This window comes from Perna viridis, chromosome 10 (assembly GCF_037379345.1).
Source record: "Perna viridis isolate PV_CMFRI_1.1 ecotype Kerala chromosome 10, ASM3737934v1, whole genome shotgun sequence".
NCBI classification, from domain to species: domain Eukaryota; kingdom Metazoa; phylum Mollusca; class Bivalvia; order Mytilida; family Mytilidae; genus Perna; species Perna viridis.
Window position 1 is genome coordinate 15,317,952 of NC_142454.1, and position 9,482 is coordinate 15,327,433.

The following is a 9,482-nucleotide window of genomic DNA, read 5'->3' on the forward strand; positions in this document are numbered from 1 at the left end:
GAGTAACCTTCTGTTACAGATAAGCGATGCTCCCAATTCATGTTTTATTATCGTTATTTATTACAGTATTTGAAAGGCCCAAAAATAACTTTACAGCCTACCAGGTTTCAAGCCATACGGTCTATTTTTGTATTAAATGAAGATGGGACCACAGACGGCGGATTATATTAAAACTTTCTAATTAAAGATATCCACTGACACAAATGTTGAACACAATATTGTTTCCTCGTATAAATATTGTCTGTTGTAAGCAAATGTTACCATAACAATAACAAATGGTAAATGAAAGAGTTAAAGATGGGACTGATATGTTACATGTAAATTTCTTCTAATAAAATATAGTCGATGAAAAATTTTGTTCTCTTCTGTTGTTTAAATATCGTTGCAGTACACAGATTTGTTTCGACAAAACATTGTGTGAAACTACAAGCAGTGGGACAGATAAAAATTGCCAGCCCTTCAAAAATCTATCGCACATATACGTAGTCCTCATATAAGTTGTGGTTGTTGGAAGTGAGAAAACAACATAACACCAATTAAAGCAAAGAATTCACAATAAATCAAGGCAAAAAAAAAAAACAAAAAAAAAACAAACAAACAAACAACAAACAAACAAACAAACAAACAAAAACAAAAAACAAAAACAATAGAAAAAAACAACAAATACAAACAAAAACAAAAAAAAAGAAAAAAACAATGTCAGATATCCAGTTACTATGTTATACAAACCATACAAAAACAAGACAATGAAAATTGTTTCTCGACACTCTTAATAAGAAATTGACATTTGTTGACATTAATCCATTGATCTGACCAAAGTATTTCTGACTAATTTAGTTGTCTCTCAAGGAAATGCTAATATTGGTTTTTCATAATTATTTTATTGTGCTCTGTATTGGTAGACCTCAGATGTAGTATTTCTTTCGTAATAATAATTTAGTCAATTTACTATGGTAGGCGGAAGTAAAGCTTTTACATAATGTGATAAGACTGTCTTAAAATGGATTCTAGATGTTAAACTAGTCCTCATGTAGCACCCAAGGTGTGTAATAGTTCTATATAGAGATTGCGTGTTAGTGGATATTAATCTTTTAGTATTGTAGAGTAGCACAGAAATCAACCTCAACGTAGATCACTGTATAGGAAATACAACGCTCATCGTAAATATAAAGATCACTCAAAGAATCTATATCTTTACCATCGAAATCATATTCCGTACAATGTATAAACTTATTTTTTGAAATGTAGTACAAGAAGTACGAGAAACGAAAGAAAAACGTTAATAAGTACCGAACAAAATATTTTCATTGTCAAACAATGAAAAAACTAATGATTTGAAGAAAAAAATCAGTTGTACAATTCACACCAAACTTAAGAACGCAAATGCATGTGTATTGTCAATTTAAGGACGTCTATGTGGCCATTTTACAACGTACGTCTTAGAAGCGTTATAACATTGATATCCACCAGGATTTATTCTACAGACAACACGAAATATTTCCAAGCAACACGGATATTTACGATCATTATTTGCAACTTAACTTGACAAAATTACTGTTTAGGGAATCGGACAAAGTGATTATACCACATTATCGAAAGTTATGATCACTTATTTAAATACTGGATTATGATTATGGCTTGAAATTAAAAGTTAAGCACGACATGATTTAGAATACTTTTACAAGTTTGTATTATGAAGGGTTCACACAACTATATATCGTGTATTTAGCAATGCATGCAGCACACATTTAATGAATAGGGAAATAGATTTAAAGTCATTAACATCAGCAATATTTCCGATGTTTTGAATGGGTAAGTGTCTGTAATCCGGATGATCAATTCTACATATTTTTGTTTTGTTTTGGTTATAAAAACCACGAAACTCTTTCAAGTAGCTGGAGTGGAAATACATGTACTAAATTTTTTTCGAAATTCGAAATATATTGTCTTATCAAAAAAACTTTAAAACTTAAAAAACATTCAGGCAACGGCAACAGATAAGACCAATATTACGCACCTAGAAAACAATCTTGTACATTAGGTTATCTAAATTCTTTCCTTGGTGTCATTATCGTTAGAAACATAATATAAGAAGTAAAGAAAGTTTTGTTAAAAATATCACTCATTTTTAATTAATGAAATTTTTAGATTGCTTTCTTACTAAAATTCATAGTTACTTTAAATAAACTGAAGTCGTCACTGGTAATATATATGCAATAATTACGTAGTTCTCCGGCTAAGAATCATGCAAAATGTGATTCATGGTTGGAAAACCTACATATCTTTATTTTTGATATTTTGATTAAAATGTCATAATAAACAGAAAGTAACGTTTAGCTTATCATATTCAGTAAAGTATTTTTTTTCGTGGGGTACCAATTTACGTGGGTTTCATAGGTAGGCCAACAAACAGAAGATTTCCATTGATGTGTATTCTAATAACCTCCACAACATGGATTTAAGAATACACGAACTTGGGTTTCTTCTCTAATTCACGAAAATTTTTAACCATGGATTAAAGTACTTTCACAGTAACCGTTGTTCATAGGAAGTAAAAATTATATATAATGCACTGTAGAATTCAAAATTTAAGGAAGATAACTCCGTAAATGACACTAAAACACAATAGAAACTGTTAGATTTTCAATGTGGATTATCTCCGTAGAGCAGAACGATTGGAATGAATAGTTATACATTTCATCATGTAGACCTGTAAAGAAACCTAATAACAAAAATAAAAATGTGTAGCCTTTTTAGGGTGTATCACATATCACAGAATTTGCATGATTCTTACAAATACTGCTACGAAAGTAAAATAGTTGAAGACACCTTTTTCATATTTCCGACTTTCAATTTGTGTTTTTTTTTTAATTTTGAGCAAAAGGGAAGTAACTTTCCAACCCGGCAGACTGGTTTTCTGTCGGATTGGAGCAATGGACAGCTGTAAACTAAAAATTAAAAAACAACTTGCTAAAATGGCTTAAATTTCATAGATATGGAAAACGACTATTGAACAGAACACAAATACGCTATAAGTACTCTAAAATAAATTCATTTTGTTCCTTTTCTTTTGCTTATCAAAAATATCTACTAGTAAGACATCGTGATAAAAGCAATCAGATTTAATGAATATAGTTGAACTGAGGATAGATACATTCAAATGTTGATGGAAAAACTGGCGAGACTAAAAGTCTCCATTGTAATTATGAATCATTTTGCAAAGTGTATAATTTAGATTTTGCATTAACATACTTACGACCAGACAATATATGATTCAGAATTATCTTATTTAGCAGTAAACTGGACACTTTTGGAACTACTGTCATTCTTTGACATCTGATACATAATTTAGAAGGCAATGTAAGTAGTAATTTTGGTAAGTTATTATATGTTACTGTGTTAACACAGGTCATTCGTATTTAAGAAATGTTTTACAACATTTATGAAATAACATGATTCACGACAGTTTGGACTAAAAAGCGGTTTGTAAAAAGTATAAACTGACCAGAAACCAAGTAATTGAGTATAACATGTTAAAAATAAGAAATAATACTTTGATTTTAATTTCAAATGTATGACAGTCCATTTATTAATAATCGATTAGTAATCAAAACATTTTTATATATTTTGGGATTATTTGATATGTATATTGAGGGCTAATTGAAGTAATTTATATTATAACTCAGGTTATACAAAATAAAATGGTTTTCTAAAAGAGAATCAACCATTCAGAAAGCTAGGTACAAATGAAATTAAAATATACAAAAAGAATTTAACTGATATTGATTTGGATAAAAGATGTACGTTGAATTTTATAAGCATATGCCAGGGAATTTTCTAGATTTCTATTATTTCTCTTTATAAAAAAAACTTATACATGAACGTGGCGAAAACAATAGACATACTGCTTGTTCGTTGTCATTTGGAGAGTAAACTCTTAGTGAAAAATTTAGTGTTTTATTCAATTCTCGAAAACTTATATTATGCTGCATGAGAATAATGTCGTCGTCCTGAAAGTGAAATTAATACCGTGTCATACTGCTAAATGTGATGTTTAAGGGGACTAGAACTAGAACTAGAACTAGAACTGGTGCAGCTGTGACATCTATGGCAACACCGCCTGTTTTGCTTCGCAAATTTGACAGTTCTAACATCGTTCGGGATTTTCAGACCTTTCTATGCTTACATTATCTCCCCTGTATCAATTTGTTCCGATGGAACAGTGTAGCGACATAAAGCAACATATTTTAACGATAAATTAGACTTCTTATGAATTCAAGTTTTATTCATTATAGGTACTTGATCTGGGAGATCTATTGAATCGAAGGATTTTATACGAAGTGCAGGTAAACTGCAATAGAGAATTCACTTGACAATTAATCTGTTTTGTCAAAATAAAGAATCTCTAATAACTCTTGCTAATACATTAAACTAGACTATACGTCCTGACCTCTTTTGTGCATTTGTATATGCAAATGTACCACAATGCATTATTTTACTAAAATATCAATCAACATTTTTTATATAATTTCCATGCACGATGTTTTTTGATAATAAAGGTAAAAACTAAGGTTAAAAAAAGAAAAAAAATATTTATGTTGCGAATCCAGCTGATAATGTTTGTTTGTAATTTTATAAAATTTTTTGAGACTTGTAATTTTTTAGGCCGTTAGACGTCAAACCGAGTCCAAATTTTTGTATTAGTTGAACATAGTTGAAGTAATGATATGCGTGTGTATATCAGAACAGAATATATAATAATGTTCATGACAATATGGATAATAATATGATCTCAAGATAACATTGTTTTCCTTGTATGAGTTTTGAAACATATTGTCTCTTTATATAGCGGTTTCAAATAGCAATGCGTCGACACTTTAAGGGTTTGTCGGTGTTTTCTTTGTGTTATCTGAAATTCCTTGCAGAACAGATTAATGTCGTTTGTGATAAGTAGATACAAAGGCATAAGATCTAGTCAATGATACCATGATTTCAAAAATATTTGATTAATAAATAAATAAATAAATAAATAAATAAATAAATAAATAAATAATAATAATAATAATAATAATAATAATAATAATAATAATAATAAAAACAAGCAACCAAACAAAAATGGATTTTTTCCTCAATACTCAATAAGGTACATAAAATGGCCCCCCCCCCAAAAAAAAAATACAAAAATACAAAAATACAAAAACAATAATACTTCATTTTGGCGACAAATTATTGTTAAATGATAGGTGTGCGTGTATCTAAAACCATATTTAAGTTGATGAGTAGTGGGTGCATGAGAAGTACTACATATTATCTCTTCCTTTTATCGTCATTAACATTTTGCTAGCAAAACAAAGGATTACCACACAAGTTCATAGAGGTTTTTTATTTTCTTTAAATAATTTTGTATTTTTTGTCACTCAATCAAGAACACAAATATAATTTTATGCCATATCCCACCTTCTGATACCAGCTAGAAACTTTATAATTACCTTATTTGGAAGAGTAATCAAGGGAACCAAGGTTATAGCGGTAAAAAGAAAAAGGAAAAAGGTGATTGTATTTTTTGCAGGAAATAACATGTATATCTCTATGTTATTGTTTAAAATATAGTCTGTTGTATATTATATGCTGTTGTACTTTATATACAGGTAGGACATTTATTCATTGTCCATTGATCAGTCATATTCTCGATTTCACAAAAAGTCGTAAGTGTAAAGTTGATCGTAAGTAATGACGTCATAAATTAAAATAACATTGTGACGTCATGATTTACGATCAATTTCACACTTACGACTTTTTGTGAAACCCACGCCCGAATTAGATAATTATTGGTTATCGGTTAAATGAGAAGTCCAATAAATTTAAAGTAGTAGTCTCGAATTTGTCTCCGGGTTTTGGTAACTTCTTTCAATCTTCATACGTCACGAATATTGGTACGTCATATTAAGCGTTCGTGTTCGGAGAGAAACCTTTCAAAAAGATCATGGTCCTTTATTTGTCCATTTTGATAGTTCACATTTAACTAGGTATCAATTTACTTTAGTCTTGCAGAAATCCCTGGCTTTTTGTAGCGTTAAGGAACATATAAAAAGTCACTCATTCAGAATAGGCGGAGCATCTGAAATGGATAGACTTGGGGTTTCTGATGTTGGGGTTAAAGATGGGGTCATTCGTCTTCCAATGCGTATTCTGGTTATATTCGCCATAATGCATATGATTGAAAAGCTTTTGTCGTATATATACGATACTTGATTACTGTAATGGTTAAATCGTTCAAATAAAACTCGATCAACTTGTCATAGGTATGACACGTTTGGGTGATTGGTTCATCCATAGTGTATTGGGCGTCTCGTAAAGCCAAAGGAAGAGCCGGGGGATTACAGATGGAAGGCCTAACCATACACTGGTTCGGTAAAAGAGGGATGAAATGGGGCGAGTTAATTCCTTCAATAGAGAGAAAGTTGCTGTCGTATTCTATACCCGATGTTCTGTTAATTCAGTTAGGGTCAAATGATATTGGGGAAATCAAAGGTAAAGAGCTAATTGAATTAGTTAGACTCGATATTCTTCGTCTTCGAAAGCTTTTTCCAAAATTGAAAATAGTCTGGAGCGAGATACTACCAAGGCGTTATTGGCATGTGGCGAGAAATCAGGTGGCAGTAGATAATGCTAGTAAAAGAGTAAATACAGTTGTAAAACAAATAATTCTAAATGACTTTAATAAAAATGCTTGTGTCATCCGCCACCCAAATATTTAAGTATCAGAGATTAATTAATTCAGATACGATGGCGTACATTTGTCTGATGCTGCAAGAGATGTTTAAACAATATACAGGGAGCTCTAGAAGCTTTACTGAATGATGCATGTAAAGTATTTCCTGCGTAATAGGTGTATCTCGCTCTCCAATTTATAAATGGGGATGGACCCGTTGTGAGATTTTGGAGGAATCTGGCAAGTTGGGAGGGGTCAGGATTCTACTCTAGACCATATTGTGTGGTTCCTTCCAGTGGTACCACGGGAAGGTGGGTTCAAATTTTGCCTTCATCTGTTACCAGAGCGGCCGGTTCAGGACTGGTACCAGTCAGAAACTTTCAATCCTCGTTTACCGGGATATGTGATTTAAATATGGCCTGGCGTACGTAAGAATCGGACTCCCCGTTCACTCAATAATGCACGGAGGAACTTTCGTTACCGCCGTTACCAGCGAAACGCCTACCTTAGCAAATTCAATTCTCGGCGGTTTGTACCATCTTGCCAGATTTCGTCTTTCCGCTTTCTGCTGCCGTTTTTGCCATATATTATATACTTGTGTTGGATCTTTTATTAATATACTTTTTATTCTTCTATATAATATATAACCTCTACCACTTGCTATATGACAAAAAGACAAAGATACAACTTAATTCTCACAGACAGTTTACACTGTAGGAAGAAGCAGGTAACTAACATATTTACATGATAATGGGGAAACAGAACAGAGTGGTACATGCAAAATAAAAATACATATAGCCTCTATAAACATGAATCAACCTGTAACAGGTGATCTCAACAATTACACAGAGACACGTGGTTGTTTTACCTTATGACATACTTTAAGAATATACATACATATATATTGGATTATAATCTAAATAATGATATTAGTATTATCTCCTTAACTTTATTAAGTTTATTTAAAGACACATCATGATAATGTTGTAAATAGCCAGATTGTTCAGTAGCTTAACATTGCATATACAAAGCAAGCCTTTCATCTTATCATCCCTTGGACTTGGTCGATAATAATTTGGTGATATTTATTCCTAAGTTGTACAAGGTTTACATAAGTACAAACGAATAAATAATGGAATTCATCATCACCGATGCTGCCAGTATTACATTACTTACATAATCTTTCCTCTTTCAGAATATTGGAACACCGCCCTGTTTCAATGGAAAACTTTATATTGCAGCATCTCAATCTTGTTATGTACAGTCGTTTCTATTTACTCATCTATAGGCCAACCTCAACCTTGAAAAGTTTGTAATAATTTCCTCTAGACGAATTTGCACCATCAGTATACCATTTTTGCAAGAGTAATCAAGGGAACCAAGGTTATAGCGTTAATTAAAAGAATGTAATCCAGGGACAAAGACCAGAAATGGAAAACAGACATACACAACAAAAAATATGAAGTAACAAAAATTCTACATACAAAGTCATAGAAGCAAATGAACAACTCGGACTCGGACACTAAAAACTGGGAATATGGACCAGGTGCACCGGTAGGGTAAGCGTCCTCTGCTTTTCTAGAAACACCCGTAGAGTTGTTCATAAAAAGTCAAGTCCGGGGTAGACAAACGAGGAAAGGAAAGCAATGACCCGTTGAATAAATCAGTTTTCATGGTGCAGATGGATACACCATAACGATCCACGAGTTCATGATGACGACAACAAAACCTCGGTAGTGATGACTTCAATCTTGTAGCAACATAACCCTGTTCCAGAAGCCTATTTGTTAGAGTTCTAGCGCGATACAAAAAGTCTGCGTAGTTTCTGCAAGCTCTGCCATAACGTATGAGTTGTGATATGAACACTCCATACGCAGATGCCGAAGAAAGTTGCCACAGATGAAAGGAAAGTTGACAATTCTGAATAAAAAGTCATCACGTTTGTCGTAAAGTTTGGTCAATAGTTTTCCTTCATCATCGATTTCTATGTGTAGGTCAAGATATGAGGCTGACTTCACAGTGTCTGTAGTATCCTTTATCTCAAGTTCTTTTAGGGTAGATGCGATGTATCAAATCCCCGAAATTAGGATTGTTTAAAGATAATACATCATCTATATAGCGGAAACGGAGATTAAAGGATCTAGCCGAACGATATTCTTTCTTTTTGATCAGATCAGCTATAAATTCAGCCTCATAAGAGTGAAGGAATAGGTTAGCAAGTAAAGGAGAACAATTTGTTCCCATTGGAATGCCGGCCGTTTGTTGAAAAACACGTCCACCACATTGGACAAATATGTTGTCGATTAAAAATTCCAGCATTTTGTAAACATCTTCCTCTGTATATGAGAAGTATAGAATAGAGTTTGGTTGTAATGTGATGAAGTCTAAGAGGTTTTTGTATGAAAGGAAGGAGACCATGTATTGAGACATCATGTAACTTAGGTGACGTATAGTGGCGATGGCCATGACTCCTTTCCCGTCTTGTAATTTTGGCAAATAAATTCATCACATTTATGTTATTGTTATATTGGCTTGAAAGGTTTCATATACATTTGATGTTGTCATTGCATCCGTAAGGTATTGCAGTACCTTGTCTGCGTATCCAGTACTCCTCTCTTTCCCTACGATAGTTTTTAATTAGAACGGGACTGTTCGTAGGATGGTAAATTTTATTGCTTACATCGTGTATCTCTGTTCGTGGTTATGTCTCAATAGTTTTCTTGGTATTGTGTATCTTTTTTGCTTTATGATATTCTGACCGTTTTTGTCG